Below are 22,981 nucleotides of genomic sequence, written 5' to 3'. Positions count from 1 at the left end.
AAGAGGAGAGACGTGCTGCGAGGGGAGATGAACGTTATCAACCTTCCGAAGGCTCATCAACGTTCAATCTTCTAAAAAGGTTAGTAAATTTATAATGCTCATAATAGTTTTTATTTACGTGTACTTGCTCTTTGTCTAGGTTAGTAAAATCGTTTTACTTGTTAAAAGAAATTTTTTAAAATTCCGCCGCTTACCTAAGCGTTAAACTTTTTCTTAAACCCTAGATCAATTCCAACAAATGGTATCAGAGCTATGGTCATAGATATGCATGTAAATGTATTTAAAATTATGAGCTTGAAAATCATTTTCGAAAGTTTACTAATTTTGTGACAAGTTAGAATTGTTATCTTAGATTTTTTTTTTAATTTATTGCTCTTGCCATTAAATTAAAAATCATGTTTTTTTTTCTATGCGTTTGGGATGTTATTAAAACACATTAGAATCAGTTCTAAAAGTTTTTATTTTTTTATATTAAAAAACGTGTTTTTAAGTTTGAGAAAATTTCGAGTAATTTTTGTTACTAGTTTTCTTGTCTTACTAGTTTCTTTTATTTAGTTGAATCGTTTTATGCTTGTTGTTATTTCTTTTATACCATGTTATTACCTTGCTAATAAAACACAAATAAAAGCCTTAACAACTCCCTAAAACGTTCCGTTACACTCGATTCTGTTTTCTTCGAGCTGGAGTATAACCTGCAGTAAAAGTGGCATAACTCTCTGGTCAGAATTCGTAATTTAATTATTCTTAAATTAAATTAAAGGTCTGTATGTTCTCTTTCGAATGCCACTGGTTTTGGGTCAAAAGGACATCGGACCCGCCAGTTATGGCGATTTTACTCCGAGTTGCGCGGCTGTTCCGAAAGTCCAGTTTTTTAGAAATCCGGATTTTCAGCCCCACTACCATGAGTTATAGAACTCTAATTTTCTTGAGAAAAAATGTTTTTCATAAGAATATAAACATGATGTGTAAGATTAAAATGTTTTGATTTTTGAAAATTTAACTTGAAATTGAATTTTTACAAAACTAGATTGAATTTTGAAAAACCGTTTTCATTTTCAAACTTGAAAATATTTTGTCATCCAAATCAAATAAGTTTTCAAAATGTTTTCAAAACTATATCTATATCACATATGTTCAAAATCTATATGCTCTTGAAAATTTGAGTGGGAGGTCTCCTCGTAGACGAGCGGAAAAGATGTGTAATCTCAAACTTTCAACTGTTCGAGTGAGTTGAAGTTCACACTTCCCTCATGCACTTTCCCGAATAGAAAATAGGAAAAGATCCGAGTATGTCCCTTGTGCCTTTATGCACTAACACTGACCTTTTGGACTAAGTGGTTGGTTGCAGACTTAGGCTCAATCCCTAGTAATCCTCCCTTGAGGCTTTGCGAAAGGTTACGAGTGATCAAACCAATTTAAAAGGTGGCTAGTCAAAATTGGTGTATTGACATCTTGGCCTAGCATTAATGATGTGTCATTTACTTATAAATGGAGATTTTTTGCGGCCTTCTCTTGAGGGAGTAAATTATCGTTTAGTTTATAACACCTTTGGATTTTATCAAGTCTTAAATAAAAATTAAATCCTAAACCAAAGACTAATCATAAATTTGTTTCAACTTTTATAGGCAATATGTCTCTCAACCTTCTCTCGTTCATTCTTTCCTCGTACAAACTCTTAAACAAAAACTACGTAGATTCGAAACATAACCTCGATATCATCCTTACCATTAACAAGCACAAATGGGTACTCACCACCCTGTGTCCTCCTCTGACGAATGATGATTCGACTCAAGAGGACAATGACGCCTTAGCGGCCTGGCTTCGATCCGATGAGATTGTGAGGTGCTATATCTTAGCATCTATGAACAATATGCTGAAAAAGCAACATCATGAAATCGAGACTGCCGCCGACATACTCTACAATCTGCTTGAGATGTTTGGAGGGCAAAGGCGTCAAACAAGGCTACAAGCAGTCCGACAGTTTATGAACTGTCGCATGAAGGCTGGGACTCCTATCAGGGACCTTATGATACTGATCATTAGTTATCTGAATGAAATGGAAATCCTAGAATCTGAGATTGACCGGAAGAATATCATAGATATGATCTTAGAAACTCTCCCCGAGTCTCTTGATACCTTTATGCTGAACTACTCCATGAACAAGCTAGAGTACACTGTTACCGAGCTTATGAAGGAGCTTCACACTACTGAAGGTCTCACTAAGAGAAAGAGGAATCAAGGAGAGGCACATGCTACTGAGCACAAAGCCTCCGCCTCTGGAACTGAGAAGAGACCTCACAAGGCCGATAAGAAGAACTGTCCTGCCTACCTCAAAGCAAAGGAACATAGTATTGTACTAATTACCTAAGCATGCTTAGTAGCTGATAATGTATCAACGTGGATTCTTGACTCCGCTGCTACTAACCATATTTGTTGTTCCTTGACTGGTTTCAAGAAAACCAAAAGCTTATAGGAAGGCGACTTCTGTTCAAATGGGGTGATGGGAGCCTGGTGTCTACGAAGGCTGTGGGATCCGTGACGCTGTCTTTTGAAGACCGCACTTTAAACTTGAATAATGTTTATTTTGTTCATACCTTTGGGAAGAACTTAATATCCGTTGCTCGTCTTCTTGAGCAAGATAATTGTTTAAAGTTCATTAAGAATGAAAATCGTATTTCGTTTCCTGATAATTCTTTTGTCACTGATGCGTGTATGAAGAATGCTCTTTTCTACATTTATCCCACTCAACCTTCTCTTTTAGATACCGAAATAAATAATGATCTAATTAGAGAGCCAAAGAGGATCAATCTTTCTGAATCCTCCGATCTAACAAAGACTTGGTCATATTAATCTAGACAGGATTAAGAGACTTGTGAGGGACGGTCCACTCCAAGCCTCTGTAATAGGTTCACTACCTACTTGTGAATCTTGCATAGAAGGTAAAATGACTAAGCAACATTTCTTGGATAAGGGTCGAAGAGCCACTGAGCTGCTGGAACTAGTACATTCTGATGTCTGTGGTCCGCTCAGTCATCAGGCACGTGGTGGATACGAATACTTCGTTACATTCACCGATGATTACTCAAGATATGGTTTTGTCTATTTGCTTAAACACAAATCCGAGACCTTTAACATATTAAAGGTCTTTAGGGCTTTAGTGGAAAAGCAAACTGGCAAAGTGATCAAAACCCTTCGATCCGATCGAGGTAGTGAGTATATGTCTGGAGAGTTTGATGACTTTCTTAAAGAAGAAGGTATCGCTTCTCAGCTTATTGCACCTGCCACACTTCAACAAAACGGAGTGTCAGAGAGATGAAACCGAACTCTTATGGAGATGGTTAGATCAATGATGAGTTACTCATCACTCCCTCTTTCCTTTTGGGGATATGCCCTCGAAACAGCCGCTTACATTCTGAACCAAGTTCCGTCTAAAACGGTTCCTGGTACTCCTTATGAAATATGGACTGGCCGTAAAGTAAGTTTGGGCCACATCCGAATTTGGGATTGCCCTGCAGATGTGCTAAGGCAAAAGACTAGCAAGTTGGCTAGTAGGTCAGAATTGTGCCTGTTTGTGGGATATCCAAAGGAAACCAAAGGTTTCATTTTCTATAGTCCCGAGGACGATAAGACTTTCGTTAGCACGAATGCTTGTTTCCTCGAGGAGGACTTTATGAAGGATGCGAAACCTAGAAGCAAAATTGTGCTTGAAGAAAAGTTGGGTGAGGAAGCTTCTACCTCATCCGTAAGAACTGTTCTTACCCCAACTGAAACACAACCTAACTCATCAGAATCTCGTCAAGAAGTACTTCGATGTAGTGGGAGGGCTACTCAAAAGCCTGACAGGTACATGTCCTATGGAGACTCTCTCGTAGCCGTCTCTGACATGGATGATCCTGTTTCCTATAGCCAAGCGATGGCTTGTTCTGAATCAAACATTTGGCTTGACGCCATGAAAGTTGAAATGCACTCGATGTATGTCAATAAAGTCTGGAAACTTGTAAACCTTCCTGAAGGGATTAAACCCGTAAGGTGTAAGGGTTATACCCAACAAGAAGGGATTGACTAGGAAGAAACCTTATCGCCAGTCGCGATGCTTAAATCCATCCGCATACTTCTATCCATAGTTGTAGCTGTCGACTATGAGATCTGGCAAATGGATGTCAAGACGGCCTTCCTAAATGGCAATCTTGACGAGCGCATTTACTTGGCTCAACCAGACGGTTTCGTGGAAAAAGGTCAAGAGACCAAGGTTTGTGAGTTACTGAAGTCCATTTATGGACTAAAGCAAGCATCTAGGTCATGGAATATTAGATTCGATGAAACTGTGAAAAACTTCGGCTTTGAACAGTCAATAGATGAGCCTTGTGTTTACAAGTTAATACATGAAGGCAAAGTTGTGTTTCTGGTATTATATGTCGATAATATATTACTCATAGGTAACGATGTGGGTAAATTATTTGAGGTTAAGGTCTTATTAGCAAAGCAATTCGACATGAAGGATCTAGGAGAAGCTGCGTACATTCTGGGGATCCAAATCTTTTGAGATCGGAAAAAAAGGACTTTGTCGCTCTCTCAAGCATCTTATATTGATAAGGTGATGGATCGCTTCTCGATGCAAGACTCCAAGAAGGGCCAAACACCCTTTAGGCATGGAGTCTCACTCTCTAAGGATCAGTCTCCCAAGACTGCAAAAGAGATTGAGGACATGAGAAAAATTCCTTACGCCTCTGCCGTAGGAAGCCTCATGTATTCTATGCTTTGCACTAGACCTGACATCTGCTTCGCCGTTGGCGTAGTTAGCCGTTTCCAATCCAACCGTGGACCCGGGCACTGGATTGCTGTTAAGCATGTTCTCAATTATCTTCGAAGAACTCGGAACTTGATGCTTACATACTCAGGTACTGACCTGACTATGACGGGATATACCGACTCCGATTTTCAAGCGGATAAGGATTCCAGGAAATCCACTTCGGGATCTGTGTTCATCCTTAATGGTGGAGCTGTTGTGTGGAGAAGTATTAAGCAATCTTGCATTGCTGACTCCACAATGGAAGCAGAATATGTGGCTTCTTGTGAAGCATCCAAAGAGGCTGTATGGCTTAGAAAATTCCTTAAGTATTTGGAAGTTGTTCCAAACGTCAACGAGAGATCGTGCAGCGCGGAGACGTGGAAGTGAAGAAGATCTCAACGGTAGTCAACCTGGCAAATCCATTCACCAAGGCCCTAGCGACCAAGGTCTTCGACCAACATCGAGAGGGATTAGGGATGAAGGACTACACACATCTTCTTTGAGTCAATTGGGAGTTTGTTGTCAATGGTGCCCACAAGAAGAGTTGTAGTCTTTATTTTATACATTTGATGTAATAAAGTCTCACGAAGACTCTTGCTTGTAATTGCTTATTCATTAATAAAAAGTTGAAACGTTCATTCAATCTTCCTTGTCTGAAGCTTTATGATAAAACCTTAGTCTTTTAGTCCATAAATAAACCTAACAACACATGAAGAGACAAATGTAGATTTGCATGAACAAACTCTTCATGGTTTACTTAAAATCATATATTCACAATCTAAGGGTCAAAGGACTATTTACCTCAGTACGATTGTTAGGAGAATCTATGATGTCTGGTTATGAGGCATTGAGAGTTGGAGACTCTATAGTTCTTCTAGGTATCTTCCGAAGGTACTGAATTGACCAGTGCACTTCTAGAGACAAAATAAGAACAAACCATTTAACCTCTTATGTCTCGAAGTCACTACGTATGAATTGCATCATGCTTACCTTAATCCTGAAATGAGACATGCCATTTAACAGCTTACGTATTCTCATTTGAGAAAGTCAGAGTTAGGACTCACTATGTGATTCCGAACATGACCTATTGGTGAAGTACTAACTTGTGAAGATGTCATGAGTAACTTTGTGAAGTTCTCATAGATATGGAATTCATGTACAAGATTGCTGAAATGCAATGTATATCACCTCATGCTTTATCCCTTGGAATGTGAATAAATGAACTGGCCAGTGTCCAAATTGAGTCCTGACACTTTTGGATGAAACAATGTGACTTGTTAGCTCCTCGTCAATACATTGTTTCTAACTTATTCACAAGCGACAAAAGAGTTGAGGAAATAACAGCTAGAAGGGTAAAATGGTAATTTTGTAAATCCCGAGTAGCTGATGATATTCATGAAGGGTAAACATAGATAATATTCAGTGGATCCGCTCATCATAATTTGGTTGAATTCTTGAGTAGAAAATAAATTCATTTGAACCGAGAGATTTTCAGTGTCAACTCTTTAGTGGAGGCAGTTGGCATTAAGCTAAACTTGGAAAAGGTTTGTGAACTTTTGAGTCCAAGTGTTTAGTTCAAGCTTTGTTCATTTGGATCCATGAGGTCACTATCACAAATCATATCGAGTAGGAATAGTTAAACTAGAAGCTAAGTCAAAACAAGAACGAGACAAGTTTTATGAAAATTGTCAAAAAGGATATTTATGTCTTTTTGGACATAGGATGAAATGAATGTCAATAAATTTTTTGACAAGGTCATTTGATGACTTAAGACCACTCGGCCAATATTGATTTAATTGGGCCTTGTGGATTAATTTCATTTCATAAGAATTTTATTGAAAATTCATACACAAATGGAAAAACTTCTAGAAGGTGTTGGGCGCCCACTACCCAAAGGAAAAGAGAGAATATTTTGTGCATAAATGTATGAAGATACTTGCCAAAAGAAAAAGAGGAAACAAATTTCTTCTAGGAGGAAAGGATATGGGCGGCCAAGACAAGCAAAAAAGAGGAAACAAATTAGGAAACAAATCCCTTAAGGGAATAGACATGTTGGGCGCATATGGAGAAAATGGGCAATAAGAGATTGCTCATGAATGCTTGGAAAAAAGAGCAAACTCCTATTTCTAAGGCTAACCCCTCTCTTATAAATAGGGCCCTCATTCTCATTGTTTTCTCATCCCACATAAGTTAGAGATTGAGAGACTCTCTCTCTAGACATTGTGGCCGCCCACTCCTCTCTCTCTCTCTCTAAGTTCTTTACGTTTTTGTTCTGGCACCTCGGTCCACATTTGACCTAGTGTTTTAGCTCTTCGACTCCAAGACTTGTTCTTGAGTCTTCGTGTTTAAAAGTGCCCACACACTAATTCCTTTCTTTCTCGAGTGATTCTTGTGATAGAAACTTTCGTGGTTGCTCGAGTTTGCGAGGAAAGAGGAGAGACGTGCTGCGAGGGGAGACGAACATTATCAACCTTCCGAAGGCTCATCAACGTTCAAGCTTCTAAAAAGGTTAGTAAATTTATAATGCTCATAATAGTTTTTATTTACGTGTACTTGCTCTTTGTCTAGGTTAGTAAAATGGTTTTACTTGTTAAAAGAAAATTTTTAAAATTCTGCCGCTTACCGAAGCGTTAAACTTTTTCTTAAACCCTAGATCAATTCCAACAGGAAGATCATTACTGCCGATAGAGTTCCCTCGCTGGACATCATCGCTCAAGAAATCACCGGTGACGAAACCAAGGTCTGGCCTTCAAGGGGGACTTTGCCATCTGCTGATCTCACTGCCAAATATTTTATCCTCTATCGCATCGGCATCGCCAATTGGGCTCCCTCCTCTCATGGGTCGAGTATCAAGGCGAATCTGGCTCGCCTAATCTATCAGATAGGTACCTGTTCCTCCTTTGATTTTGGTGATGTTGTCTTTGATCACTTGGCGAAACATGTCAAGTCATTTGCAGTGAAGATCCCCATAGGTTTCCCTTCCCTCATCACTGGCATCCTGCTCAAGCAAAACAAGAACATTCTGCGAAGCACATATGTGGTGGGAAAAATACTTGGTGTCCTCAACTTCAGTCACAAACTGTTTGAAGGGAAACATGCTCGAGACCTTCTCAGACCTTCCGTCGTGACATCTGGCATCTCTGGGAGCAATCTTCATTTGGGGTCAATGACAAAAGAAGTTCAGAGGAATGTGATGAAAGAGCTCATTGAAGAGATTGGGACTCTCAAAAAGACTATTGAGACTCTCTCCAATAGAAAATCCAAGTGCGAAGCTCTTGTCCGAGATCTCACTGCCCCTAGTTCAGCTACCGCTCCTCAGCTTGGCCAAGCCACTGTGCCTAATGTTTCGGATACTGCTGAAGACTCTGAGGATCCTGACAAGTTTGAAGACGATGAAGAAGACTTTGGCAGTGACCGGGATGATGTTTGTAACAATGGTGATTTGGTTTAAATCTCTCTCTCTTTGTTCAAGATTCGGTCTGTATTATACAACTTCTTTTCAGACTTCTTTATGATTGGTTTGGGCTACAGTTCATCTTTTGTTTCAGACTATGTTTTGTTGGTGTATAAAACCTGAACTTCTTTTTGACGGTTTATGTCATGCTGTTTGTTCAAGTCCTCATTCTTTTCAGGCCGTTGTTTTTGTTCCTCCCTCTGTGTTGGTCGATCCTTGCCTTTGGTATTATTTTGAGGCAATCAGGGGGAGAGACGTCATGAGGTCATTTATTTTGACTCTCTTCTCTGGTCATGACGCTTGTATGAGAACTGTTCCTGGAAGTGCTTGCCTAAAAAATAGCCAAAGGGGGAGATTGTTGATACGTTTATGTTGGCTTTATTTTTTAGTGAAAGTTGTGTGGAAAGATGTCGGTCGTTATGCTTCTACTTCTGGTGTGACATCTTTCCTCCTGTGTGCAGACATTTTTTCAGGCAAGTTTCCAGTTTTGACAGATATTTGCCTCGCTGATGACTTGATTGTGAGATTTTGCTTCGCTGCTGACTTCATTATGAGATATTTGCCTCGCTGGTGACTTGATTATGTGATATTCGTTTGAGGCTGGGTAAGGAAACCCTAGATTTACTTCCAGGCTTGTGAAGCTCCTATAAAAGCCATGCGCTCCCCCTTAGCAGCCTTGACGCTTTTGATAAAACACTTAGAGCTCTTAGACGTGCAAGACCGACGGACTGGGAGGCTTTGTGTTTTGTTAATAGCGGTGTATTCTCTCAAACACTACTCCACAAAGATTGAGTGTCTGAGAGAATTGGGTTTTGTGTTCACGTGATTGAAGGTTCACGAACAGCTGAAGACTGAAGGTCATCCGAGCCAGGCGGTTGCTCGAAGGGTGGAATTGAGACGGAGCTCAAATTCAGGGGGAGTCCCTGACTAGGTGTTCACTGGTGGTAATAGTCTCTAGGTTTTATTGATTTGTTGATTGTAATCATATATAAACCTTGCGTGTACTATTGACTACAAGATAGTGAAATCCTTTCCACTGGCAGAGTGCCCCCAGACGTAGGTGTGTTTCACCGAACTGGGTAACCATATCGTGTATGTACTTTGTTTTTGCACTGTTTGTTGTTTATCCATAATCTGTGTTCAAGCAAGTTGTCGGACATATTGTCAACACATTGTGTGCGACATCTTGTCTTCGCAACTAATCAGAATTTCAGTGTATTTAAGCTGTTTTGATGAAGATTGACGAGCAAACATCGACGCTTATAAAAGCTGGACCAACGATTTTGGACGACGTAGATTGGGACACACAAATGCAACCCTACTTCCCGGGAGCAGATGTTAGTTTTACTTTTGAAAGTTAACATTGCAATGATTTATAAAATAAATTTTGTGTCTCATAAATTGGCTTTGTTCATTCTCTGACAATATATTTCCTGTAAAAGGAGGGATATATGTGAGAAGCATGTACCAATATTGGAAACTCATGGACTTAGTTGATCTGCTTGAGCTTCGTGCCTGCGATGCTGCCAAAAAACCAGGTACTTTTCGTACACACAAACAAGTCGATGCAAACATATCAATATACTTTGTTTCATTCATATAAGTATGTATATAACGATATGCATTCATTGGATTTTGATCGTCCCAGTGGAAATATCTGATGAGAATTTCAAGAGCGATGATTGATGTAGAGACTAATTCTCACAATACAATGGCCAAACCAAGTCGATAATAGTAACCGACTTTCATGCCTTCTATGAATTCCTCTTCTTTGACTTTCATGCCTTTTAACAACATGGTGTAGAATTACCGGCTGCGGACACCGAAGATTGGCGGACACATTTGCAACCTGATTTCCGGCACCAGATCGTCAACAAAATGTGAGTTGTTCTTTAGTTAACACAAAATGTGAGTTGGCTTTGTCCATCATGTCATACGACCTTTTATAAATTTTGTGTCTCATAAATTGGCTTTGTCCATCATGTCATACGATATCTTCGAGAAGGATTAAAAAAAAGAGAGAGAGAGAGAGTATGTATGCTTATTATTTATTATCCTGTAGATTTCTCTCTGCATTATGAAGGTAATTACAATATTTTTGTTTGAAACAAACCTCATTCAGCAACTTATCTGACGTTGTATTTGTATTTCCTGTAAGGGTTTGATGACATGATAAAGCTTCTACCAGTCCGTACTCCTGCGAAAATACAAATTCTCAAGAAACATGTTGAAAACTTGGAGAGAAGAAGCTATAACAATAAAGCTTATAGCGAGGTGCTCTTTTAAACACAAACAAGATGATGCAAATATGAACATGCTTTGTTTTATATAAATATGTATATAATGTGCATTAATTGAATTTTGACTGTTCCAGTGGGATTATCTGCTGGATATTTCACATTGTATACTTTATCTTGGGGCCACAGCAGCTTAGAGGGTACATTCACAGGCCCGGTCAAGGTAAACCTTAGAAGTGTTTATGAATTCCTCTTCTTTTACTTTCCTGCCTTTTAACAGCACGGAGAGTGGCTGAGTTTATATTTATAGTGCTAAATCCATGTGTTACGTTTTTTATTAGGACAAAATCAAGCTGAGAGCTCTATGGTGAATGTGGTTGGTCAGAATCCGAGCATGCACAAGAGTTACGGCTTGGTGACCATAATCTGAAAAAAGAGATCCCACACGTCGATGATTTGGACACAAGTAAGAGTAAATTATGCCATATTCTTACTTTTTTTTTCTTCAAAAAGACATATCTAAGAGTGTTTAATGACGAACATGTAACTAATAGACTTTTTTGTCGCTATTAGTTATATGTTAGGTCTCCTATCCGGATCACATATTCTAGAGTGGGCTAAGAAAATGTTGGGCCCGGGCGGACTGCTGACGTGGCAGAGATGAGGCAGCCTTTTAAATATTGCACTTTTCTTTATTTGTTTTTTACGCTGAATATTGTAATCAAGTGAGATGTGCTCCATAGGAGAGATCCAGGCCTCTCGAAAGCCTGTGAACTATCATTTCCTGACCAAAGAATTCTGGCTCCATTTGCACTGATATTCATTGTTCTTCCTTACAAACACACGCCAATATATTCAGCAAGATTATTACTCAATATTACAAACAGAAGAGAGGTGAAGGGAGATTTTTTGTGAGGGTGAGGTACTGTTGCAGGTTGGAACTCCTTCAGATCCGGCGACGGCGAGGCGAAGCACCGGCGATTCCGAGTCGGAGCGTATCAAGTGGTATCAGAGCAGTGATGATCTACGATGACGACCTCAAAGACGAACACGCAGCGAATAGACTCCATGGAAGGCAAGATCGGGACAATCGAAGGTGACCTCGGCACCGTGAAGGACGCGATGCAGGCATTGCAGACGATGTTCAGCGATAGGGTTCCCTCTCTGGACATCATCGCTCAAGAAATCACTGGTGACGAATCCAAGGTCTGGCCTTCCAAGGGGACTTTGCCATCTGCTGATCTCACTGCCAAATATTTTATCCTCTATCGCATCGGCATCGCCAATTGGGCTCCCTCCTCACATGGGTCGAGTATCAAGGCGGATCTGGCTCGCCTAATCTACCAGATAGGTACCCGTTCCTCCTTTGATTTTTGTGATTTTATCTTTGATCACTTGGCAAAGCATGCCAAGTCGTTTGCAGTGAAGCTCCCCATAGGTTTCCCTTCCCTTATCACCGGTATCCTGCTCAAACAAAACAAGAACATTCTGCGAAGTACAGATGTGGTGGGCAAAAGACCTGGTGTTCTCAACATCAGTCACAAACTGTTTGAGAGGAAACATGCTCGAGACCTTGTCAGACCTTCCGTCGTGACATCTTACATCTCTGGGAGCAATCTTCATTTGGGGTCAATGACAGAAGAAGTTCAGAGGAGTGTGCTGAAAGAGATTCTTGAGGAGATTGAGACTCTTAAAAAGACTATTGAGACTCTCTCCAACAGGAAGTCCAAGTGTGAAGCCCTTGTCCGAGATCTCACTACTCCTAGTACAGCTATCGATTCTCAGCCTGGTCAAGCTAATGATTCTAATGTTTCTGATACTGCTGAAAACACTAAAGACGCTGAGGAGTCTGAAGATGATGAATGAGGTAACGGCAGTGACCGTGATGATGTTGGTGATGATGGTGGTTCGGCTTAATTCTCTCTCTCTCTCTCTCTCTCTCTCTCCTTTTATTCAAGATCTAGTCTGTATTTTTCAACTTCTTTTCAGACTTCTTTATGTTTGGCATGTGCTATTGTTCTGTGTGTGTTTCAGACTGAGTTGTTTTGGTTTGTAAGACATCCTTCTCATACTCTTGATGTTTAATGTACTGCTGTTTGTTCGAGTTCTCATTCTTTCAGCCTGTTTTTGTTCCTCCCTCTCTGTGTTGGTCGATCCTTGTCTCTGGTATTATTTTAAGGCAATCAGGTGGAGAGGCGTCATGAGGTTTATTTTGACTCTCTTCTCTGGTCATGATGCTTGTATGAGAACTGTTCCTGGAAGTGCTTGCCTAAAAAATAGTCAAAGGGGGAGATTGTTGTTACGTTATATGTTGGCTTTATTTTTTAGTGCAAGTTGTTTGGAAAGATGTCGGTCGTTATGCTTCTACTTCTGGTGTGACATCTTTCCTCCTGTGTGCAGACATTTTTTCAGGCAAGTTTCCAGTTTTGACAGATATTTGCCTCGCTGGTGACTTGATTGTGAGATTTTGCTTCGCTGCTGACTTCATTATGAGATATTTGTCTCGCTGGTGACTTGATTATGAGATATTCGTATGAGGCTGGGTAAGGAAACCTTAGATTCTCTTCCAGGCTTGTGCAGCTGCTATAAAAGCCATGCTCTCCCCCTTAGCAGCGTTGACGCTTTTGATAAAACACTTAGAGCTCTTAGACGTGCAAGACCGGCGGACTGGGAGGCTTTGTGTTTTGTTGATCGCGGTGTTTTCTCTCAAACACTATTCCACAAAGATTGAGTGTCTGTGAGAGTTTGGTTTTGTGTTCGCGTGATTGAAGATTCACGAACAGCTGAAGACTGAAATTCATCCGAGCCAGGCGATTGCTCGAAGGGTGGAATTGAGACGGAGCTCAAATTCAGGGGGAGTCCCTGACTAGGTATTCACTGGTGGTAATACTCTCTAGGTTTTATTGATTTGATGATTGTAATCATATATAAACCTTGCGTGTACTATTGACTATAAGATAGTGAAATCCTTTCCACTGGCAGAGTGCCCCCAGACGTAGGTGTGTTTCACCGAACTGGGTAACCATATCGTGTGTACTTTGTTTTTGCACTGTTTGTTGTTTATCCATAATATGTGTTCAAGCAAGTTGTCGGACACATTGTCAACACATTGTGTGCAACATCTTGTCTTCGTGATAATCAGAATTTCAATTGATTTTACACATTTCATTTTCTAATTTGTGTTTCACTAATGAAATTGGATTACTTAATTGTAAATTGTAAAATTGAGATTGGTTGATGACAAAATGATAAGGATTGAGTTTGGTTGTGGGATCTTGTTATGCATGAATGATTTTTGTCAAGGAAAAATTAAGACACGTGTGATAATTAAAGTGTGCTAAATTCGTATTCGTTCACTTCATTCCTTTAAGGAATGAAGACTTGGCCATGTGACATGAGAAGACAGAGTCTGATTTAGCAATGGTGATGTGTTGATCTTGACTAACATGTGGATCTATGATGATATCTACACAGTTTTGAATGGCTATATAATAGCCTTCAATACCACTCGGCTAAACACGCATGGAACAAAAATCTTTTGCTTAATTTTTTTTATCTCTCACATGTAGACACTTGGCCTTCTTATCATACTAGTTGACCGAGATATTCCAAAGAACCATTTGACTAAGAACATTGATTCTACTCACTTTATTCACTTGTGCACACACAATTTCTATATTATTTTCTTTGAGCATTAGTTGTAGATTCATTGTGTTGTTGCTCGTTCTCATCAAGTCAAGCCAATGATAAAATATGTGGTGGTGTATTAATAATCCAAAAGATCTCAGCGTCCAAAGCACGCTTCAAGAAGTTGGTCTTTAGTTACATATATATATTCTCATGCTCATTGTTTAGGCATAATGAGTTAGGCAATATCTATTTCTAAACCTTAAATGCCATTCCAAACAATTGATATTAGAGCTAGACGCATTATAATTGTATAGATGTGATCAATATATATGTGCTTATAAGCGTAGTCCGATACTATTTGGGATGATAGTGTGTCTGGCATTATGCAAGTTATACATTCGATCTGTTTGAATAGAAATATGCTCTATATGTTTAAATTCTTTCTAGCAAAAAATTTACTTATGATATACTTGTCAACAAATTTTTCTACTCATATACGAGCAACGAATATCGAATTTTGCTAATATTTTGGGTGACAACTCTTTTATTGCATGTTAAAAGTGTTTTTGAAACAGTTTTTTTAAATTCAAAAGTTGGTTCATAAACACTTTTAAAATTTCAAATGAAAAAGCGCTTTTCTCAGCATGGCACGCTTGCCCGGCGCATGTGCGTTGGCAAACTAGCGTCGTCGCCAATGGCGGACCCAGAATTAAAAAGGTCGGGGGCCAAAAAATAAATTTAAGGTAAAAAAAAATTTAAATTTTTTTGCCCAAATTTTTGGGCTGGAGGGGGGGCCAGACACCTCAAATGGTACACCTGGATCCGCCACTGGTCATCGCGTGGCACGGAATTTTCATAAAATTTTTGCGACTACGCCAAGGGTTTGACACATGCACGTAGTCACGCCACTGTCGTGCCATGGCGCAAGATTTATGCAGAAACCCTCAGCCTTGGCTCATACAGTGGCCTGATAATTCCAGGCCACTACATTTTTCGAGGGCTTAATGCTCATTCCAGCTAACCTCTGGCCGGAATATTACTCCGACCACCCTAGAGAATGGTAAGGGATGTGATGAACATAGTTGACTTATGGTTGACCGAGTGAAAATGACTCCTTCTCCAAAATGGCACGGGGTGAAAAGTTTTGGTTCGCTTGTGGCCGATGGCCGCCCTGTGACGACTTTAAAAACCGTGCACAGAGGCTCCGACCACCAAATTCTAATTCATCTTAGCCATTAATTTCTAAATTATAACTTTTGTAAAATAATATAAAAAGATAGATTTATATCTTTTTTTTTCCTAAAAATGGACACTATATCCAAAGCCTCAGTTTGGATATTTTCAATATGTTTTCATTTCAAACTTTTGAAAAATGATTTAAAATTGTGGTACCTAGGATAGCCTAGTGGTAATTCCACACCACCTTTTGTGTGGAGGTCGTGGGTTCAATCCTCACTGCAGCAAAGCTGCCTTCAAAATAAAAAATAAAAAATAAAAAATAAATGATTTAAAACTTGTTTGATAAAAATCAGATCAAACGAATTTGTAAAATAATTATTATCACCTATTTTAAAAGAAAATTGCATGTGAGAAAATTGAGGAATTGTTTTTATAAAAAATATAAATGGTCCGACATCGTGACTTGCTCATTAATTATTATATTATATCTATGAAATGCGAAAAAAGAGAACGTCATTTTCTATATATTAAGAGAAGCTTGTGCTAGACACTACTAACTCGCTCGTTGCTTTATGTTCGTATGAGTTTATATATCATATTTATAAAACATCTCATTCATAAAACTCAAACCTATTTCTTGTGTACTATCAAAAGGTACGATAAAAGAGTACTCTTAAATTAAGATTAGTCATGTAGTTTGCTAAAAAAAAAATATGGCCCAATCGATCAGAGTTATACAAGATCTCGTCGGCGTGCAAATGTACTTCAGCCAACAAAATGTACTTCAGCCAACTGTCTAGTGTGTCTACTAATCTTGTGCAAGTCCCTCAATTGTATCATAAAATAATGAAATGAGTTAATGGCCCGCAAGTAGTGACAATGCTAATACTTATAAATTTCAATATTACAAAATTTATTTATATACAATTATATCCATCTTCTCGCATTGAATCATTACACATGGTAGTAATTCACTTTGACCGTTTCACAAACAATTAGTTCTCATATCTCAGATTTCGGGAACTAGACACATTATTAGTTCATGTACCCCATATTTCAGGAAATAATGTGTCATCCTTAGATTGGTTCATGTATCACAGATTTAATGAACGAGCAACTAGTTCTCATATTTTCCAGATTGTTCTACTCATAGACCGGGTAATATATCCAAAATTCCAAGAATTAATTTGACTAGTGTTGTCGCACGAAAATGAACAACTATTGAATACCTCGGACGGTTTGTTCCAAGGCCGGACCAAGTGATCGCACTCGGGCCAAAAGTATGAACTCGAAAGTCTCGAGCTAGGTTTTCTCCGATCAACCCGCCTCTCGGAAGAGGGAAGGGGTGAGGAGGAGGAGTGACCGTGCCTTATGTGTCGGCTGCCTACGTACCCGTGCGTGGGATCAGGTCAGAACGTAGTTCAGGGGTGTAAGACGCAGTGTGAGGCGCAGAGCCTTGGTGGAGAAGCGTGCTCGACGAAGGAGACGAGGCGCGGAGGAGTCCTCGGCGCCGTCTCAGAACTTCGGAGATCGCGTACGCGTCTAGCGTGTTAGACGCGGAGGGGGAATCTAGTCGAGAACCGTAAGAGCGTGCTTGAGCACTGGGGGGCGTTCGGTCAGAGGGAGCGACATCCGGGAAGTCCCCGTGAGTGCTTCAGAACCTCTGAGAACGAGAGAGACTTGCGAGAATGCTTCAGGCCAAAGATGGCATCAAGAGAAGCAGAGGAGAGCGAGAGTTCGAGCGTACCGATAGGAGATGATGGGATGGCTTCCCCCTCAGTGAGAGGGGGTTTATATAGGTGTTCGAGGGCCTTAGAAAGGTCATTTGTCGTCCATGTGGGACTAGGGACGCGCACCTCTTCAAGTGGAGGCGCACAAGAGACAGCGGCGCACTATGCGCAGCGCGCGGCGCGACCCTGTCCGGGCGCGGCGCGCGCTGGGCAGTGTCTTCGTGGGCTTTTCGCGATCGTTGTCTTTCTGGGCCCGTTGAGCTATTGTGGGCTTTGTATTTCGGTTTTATGACACAAATGTATCTATTCGACGGATAGAATCCGAGTCGAGGCTCGACTCGAGGAGCGAGGCTCAAGGCTCGACTCGAGGAGCGAAGTTCGACTCGAGGAGACTGACTCAATGCTTGACTCGAGGAGCGAAGCTCGACTCGAGGAGACTGACTCAAGACTCAACTCGAGGAACGAGGCTCGACTCGAGGAGACTGAATCAAGTCTCAACTTGAGAGGCAAGGCTCGACTCGAGAAGCCGACTCAAGTCTCAACTCGAGGGGCTAGGCTCGACTCAAGGAGTCAAGAGTTTGGGCGAGGGCTTGAAGGCTTACCGCTCTTTAGGACCTCCGGCCTGACTATCGGCCCTTTGAGTGACGTGTCTTCTTGGTGTCTCGGGTTTTCCGAAAACGACCGACAACATTAGCCCTCCAAGTTCGTCGCTCGGGAGGTTCCCGGTGATGAACTTTTTTATCTTTTCGGTTGGGTGTTTGAGGAAAATATCTTTAAAGTCCCGTCACCCAAGTAAAATATCTTTTTCTTTTTTATTATTTTTTTTTGGCGTAGCCGCGCGGCCTGTGCGACGAGATCCGCACGGCGCGCGGTCTTGGCGCGCGGCGCGCCCTGTGCGCGGGGCTAGTTCCCTTCGCGCAGGGGAATCCGACTCTTTTGGAGGTTTTCCTGCGTTTTTCTTCTTGTGGGAGTAGGATTTGGACTCCTACCCCCCTAGGAGTCTATAAATAAGCCCATCCCCCTCCCCCATTCTTCCACTTTTATTTTTTCTCTTTCTCTCTACACTTTTTTCTTTTCTACACGCTTGCATTATGGATATTCCTTCCCTCTTCTCAACTGAGGATCCCGAGATTGATTTCTCTCACTTGTTTCAGGATTCTGAACATGTAGAGGATGACTTCTTCGCGGGATTAGGGGAAGTTCCTCTGCACGTGGAAGAGAATCCAAGTGGAGTGGAGCAGTGGCTCAAAGAAGGCGAGCTGGGCGCGACCATGCCCGTCGCTCAGCCTCAGGATGATTGTGCGCCAACTGGGCGCAGAACAGGTGGGGGGGTCGATCATCCCGTGTCCGAGGATCCTGCTCCTCGCCTCGTGATCAACTTGGTCGGCGAGGGGGCTCGCGACAAGACCTGCCCCGACATGCCAAAGTCCGACTTGGATTCTCATGGCACGCCGGGAGATATTGCGGGCGTGGATGCAGCGACTCCGCTAGAGTCGATCCTCGACGAGATTGACTGCGTGGACGATTTTGTTCCCGAGTCTGAGGATCCCGGAGGTGATTCAGAGACATGCCCGGGGGCCGAAGGCCTCGCACCGGAGCATCCCGAAGGGCCGTCGGCGGCTGTCGCGGCCGTGCCAGAGGGTGGAGGCCCTTCCGTGGAGCCAGGGGATGCTCAGCCCGAGACCCCTGACGCAGAGGCGATAGTGTCGGTGAGGTCGCTCACTAGGACGGAGTGGTATCCTGAGGAGGGCTTTGCTGCTCCCGAGGGCTTCGATTGTTCGGGGGTCGATGATTCGAGCTCGCTCACCAACCGAACATTCATCGGTCTCAGGGAGGCATTTGCCATTCCATCGCCCGTGGCGCTCCTCCGTCCCTTACAGGGCGACCGTCCTTTCCGTCCTCGCCGTGGATTTGCCGCAGTTTTGGTCGCGAGTCTCAACTGCGGGTTGCGGTTGCCGTTCCAACCCATCGTCCAACAGTTCCTCGCACGACTGGGAGTGCATGCTTGTCAGATGAGTCCGGCGTTTTACCGCATCGTGGCAATGTGTCACATGGAGTCGCATTGCCAGTCCGAGCGGATGATGACCGTGAGCGACTTTCGGAATCTCATCGCGGTCTTCCCTGCGCCCGGGCAACCCGGTCTCTTCATGGCCCGCGATCGCCGGAATACTAAGCTGATCACGGACTCAGAGAAGTATAATCGAAGACCGTGGGTGTGGGTCTCGGTGGAGTCTTTTGGCGACGCGCCACTTCAGTTCGGTCCCTTGACCGAGTTTTCTGCTGACGCGGGGGCTGATGATCTCGACTTCGTGAAGGAGATCCGGGGAATGTCGGAGGCTCGGAAGGCTGTCGAACGATTTCGTTCGCCTCAGCTGATGGCTTCCACCGGGTGGTTCCCGCCCTTTCCTCCTAGCCATGGCAACAGTCAGCGGACCGAGAGTGCTCCCAGTGCCGCGTCATCTCCCTCGAGCAGTGGTATTCAGGTATTTCGACCTTCGCTCTTTCCGTTTTTATTTTTTTTGCTTTTAGTATAGGGTTTTGACTTTGTTGCTTTGTAGCCTCCTCGGCTAGGGCGATGGCTCGAGCTCGCTTAGCGAAGGCTTCTCGGGACCCGAAGTCGCTGGCGACAACCCGTTCTCGGATCGCGGCACGGAACGGTCGGGAGAAGCCCGACGCCGGCTATCCGACGGAGAGCGGACCTCGTGCTTCCTTGAAGCGACCTTCTTCTTCGGCTCTTCCAGACACGTCCTCGGACTCGAAGCGTGTAAATTCGATGGTCGACGTTGAGGCCGTGGAGGTCAGAGGGGAATGTTCCCTGGGTCTCGCTCAATCTTCGATGAAGATGTGGAAGAGCGTCGTGGCCAGCAGCGACATGGAGTTCTTTTGTCACGGCGTTTTTGACGCTCAGAGAGTAAATTTCTCTTGCTTTGTTCGTTTAGGGCCTTGTCTTTTACTGAATTGTCTTTTTGCCTTCTCAGGTGCTTGCTCGAGTGACCCGGGGTGAGAAGATCCCTCATGACCTCATCCGACGGATGAGCCTTGCCCAAGAGGAGCTTGCTCAAGCGAAGTCTCAACTGGCCCGTTCCGAGCGAGGTTCTCACTCAAAGGCAGAGTTTGCGAGTCTCCGCGAGTAGCTTCAAGAGGCTCGCGTGGAATTGGGGGTTACCCGTGGCAAATGCGATCGTGCTCAGTCGGCCGTGGCGAAAATGGCTGAAGAGCTAACGACGGAATGTCAGGCTCTCGAAGTGGCGACTCGATCGACGGAGGTCTTCCGGAGCGAGGTGCGGGACCTTCGACACCAGTTTGAGTCGCGCACAGAAGAAATAGGTATTCTTCAGGGCCAACTTTCGTCGAGCGAAGCTGCCCGTGTTCGAGCAGAGCATGAGCACGACTCCTTGGCGGAGGAAGTGGCTCGGGTCACCGCGGAGAAAGCTGCAGCGGAACAGCTCGCGTCCGACCTTCAAGACGACTTCGACATCGGGGTCGAAGAGGCGAGACATGCGGCGGCGGTGGAGTGTCGGGACGCCACACAGCTACCGAGAATGCTTCTCACCTTCCACTTCTTCGACTCGCTGTTCCCACCATTTGACGGGGCCGATCCTTTTGGCGACGATCCCGCCGAGTGATACATTTTCTTTATTATTTTTCTCGTGCAAGTGTTTAGCGCATGCTTTCTTTTAGGATTTTCCTTTCAGCGCACTTGTTTTAGCGCTTGCTTTCTTTTAGGTTTTTCCTTTCAGCGCACTTGTTTTAGCGCTTGCTTTCTAGGATTTTTGGGGCAGTCGCCCTTTCTTTTATGAGACATTATTTATTTTTATGAACGTCTTTGCTCATTCATTTGTCATGGCATGTTTCGATAGGCAAGTGTTTGCGTCAATGGTCTTGCCAGTTCTTTTTTTCTCAACAGGATCTCACTTTAGACGCGCTTTGCGTTCTGCAAGTTTTTTCAATTGCGAGTCAGCCATGCTGCGTAGGCACCTTATGTGTGCCGGGTAGGTGTCTTGAGTGCGCCATGTAGGCGTCTTGAGTTGCGCCATGTAGGCGTCTTACGTGCGCCATGTAGGCGTCTTAGTTGCGTCATGTAGGCGTCTTACGTGCGCCATGTAGGCGTCTTGGGTGCGCCATGTAGGCATCTTGGGTGCGCCATGTAAGCGTCTTAGTTGCGCCATGTAGGCGTCTTAGGTTGCGCCATGTAGGCGTCTTAGGTATTTTTTGGTGGAGCGTGTTCTTTTGACGGTTCCTTTACCATTGCTAGCCCCCCCCCCCCCCTCCCCCCCCCCCAAGTTTTAGGGTTATAAGTTAAATTTTTGATAACCGGAAAACTTGCACAGAACGAATTTTATTACGTTTGCGAGAAATTTGCGAGAAATTTAAAATCCTAAAATATTGGCTCGTAGGCCTTATTGAAAATGGGAAATAAAAGCGATAAAACGTGGGGAACGCTAGCTACGGGTAGTACTGCCTCAAGTGTTCCGCATTCCACGGGTGGCAAATCGGAGTTCCGTCTGTGTGCTCGATGTAGTATATCCCGTCGTGAATGACTTTGCGGACTCTATAGGGGCCTTCCCAGTTCGGGCCTAGGACGCCGGCGCCTTGAACTTGTGTATTCTGGAAAACTCGTCTGAGTACAAGACTTCCGACGGTAAAGGTTCGCCTTTTGATCTTGGAGTTGTAATATCTTTCGACATTGCGCTTTTGTGCGGCGAGGCATCTGAATGCTTCTGATCTTTTTTCGTCGATCAAATCCAACTCCAGGCGCATGGCCTCGTCGTTGTTTGCTTCGACGAACGTATCAACTCGCAACGTGGGTATCTCGGTTTCGATCGGAACCACGGCCTCGATCCCATACGCGAGAGAGAATGGCGTTTCGCCGGTGGCGTTTCGCGCGGTAGTCCTGTAAGCCGATAGGACGAACGGAAATTCCTCGGCCCAGGCTCATTTCCTGTCTTCGAGCTTCTTTTTAAGATTGCTCTTGATAGTCTTGTTGACTGCTTCGACCTGGCCGCTGGCCTGAGGATGACGCGGCGAGGAGAAGGTCTTGCTGATCTTTAGTTGATCGCAGATTTCTCTTACTCGTGCGTTAGCGAATTGTGCTCCATTGTCGGTCACAATCGAGGCGGGGATACCGTGCCTGCATATGATGCTTTTCCAAATGAAGCTCGTCGTTTTTTCTTCATTTATTCTGGCGAGCGGCTCGGCCTCTACCCACTTAGTGAAGTAGTCAATGGCAATTATGGCATATTCGTATTGCCTTGGCGCTCTAGGGAGCTTGTCAATGATATCCACGCCCCATTTAGCAAATGGACGTGGGACGACGATGCTGCTTAATGGGGTCGGTGGCAGTCGCGGGATTTCCGCGAAGCGTTGGCATTTGTCGCAACGCCTTGCCCATTCGCAAGCATCCCGCTTCATGGTAGGCCAGAAATAGCCTTGCTTAAGCGCTTTGAGCGCGAGGGAAGTTCCAGTGGCGTGGTTCCCACAGTTGCCCTCATGTATTTTGTGGAGGACCTTGGTCGACTCAACACTATTGAGGCATCGGAGCAACGGTGTTGAGTAACCGCACTTATAGAGTACGCCCTCTCGGAGTGTGTATTTTGGATGCTAAGGCCCTCAGCTTATCGACTTCTTTGCGGTCTTCGGGAAGTTCCCCTCTTCGCAGAAACTCGACAATTGAGTCCATCCAAGTGGGCTGAGATGCCACCTCTATGGTCCCGATTTGTCTCGGGAGACGGATGGTCGTGGGAGAAATTCAATGGGTACGGTCCCCAATCCGTCTTCGTCGATGCCAGATCCAAGGCGAGCAAGTGCATCAGCCTCTGAATTTTGTTCTCTCGGGATTTGGTGGATCTCGAACCAAGAGAAAGCATCGAGTTTGGAGTTTGCCATAGCCAGGTATGCAACCATGTTAGGTTCCTTGGCGGTATTATCTCCTTTAACCTGGTTCACGATCAACTGCGAGTCG

The sequence above is a fragment of the Urtica dioica genome, chromosome 7 (assembly GCF_054948205.1).
Source record: "Urtica dioica subsp. dioica isolate 48M chromosome 7, U.dioica_male_clone48M_v1_H2, whole genome shotgun sequence".
In the NCBI taxonomy this organism is placed as follows: domain Eukaryota; kingdom Viridiplantae; phylum Streptophyta; class Magnoliopsida; order Rosales; family Urticaceae; genus Urtica; species Urtica dioica.
Note: the sequence above shows the minus strand (reverse complement) of the source record.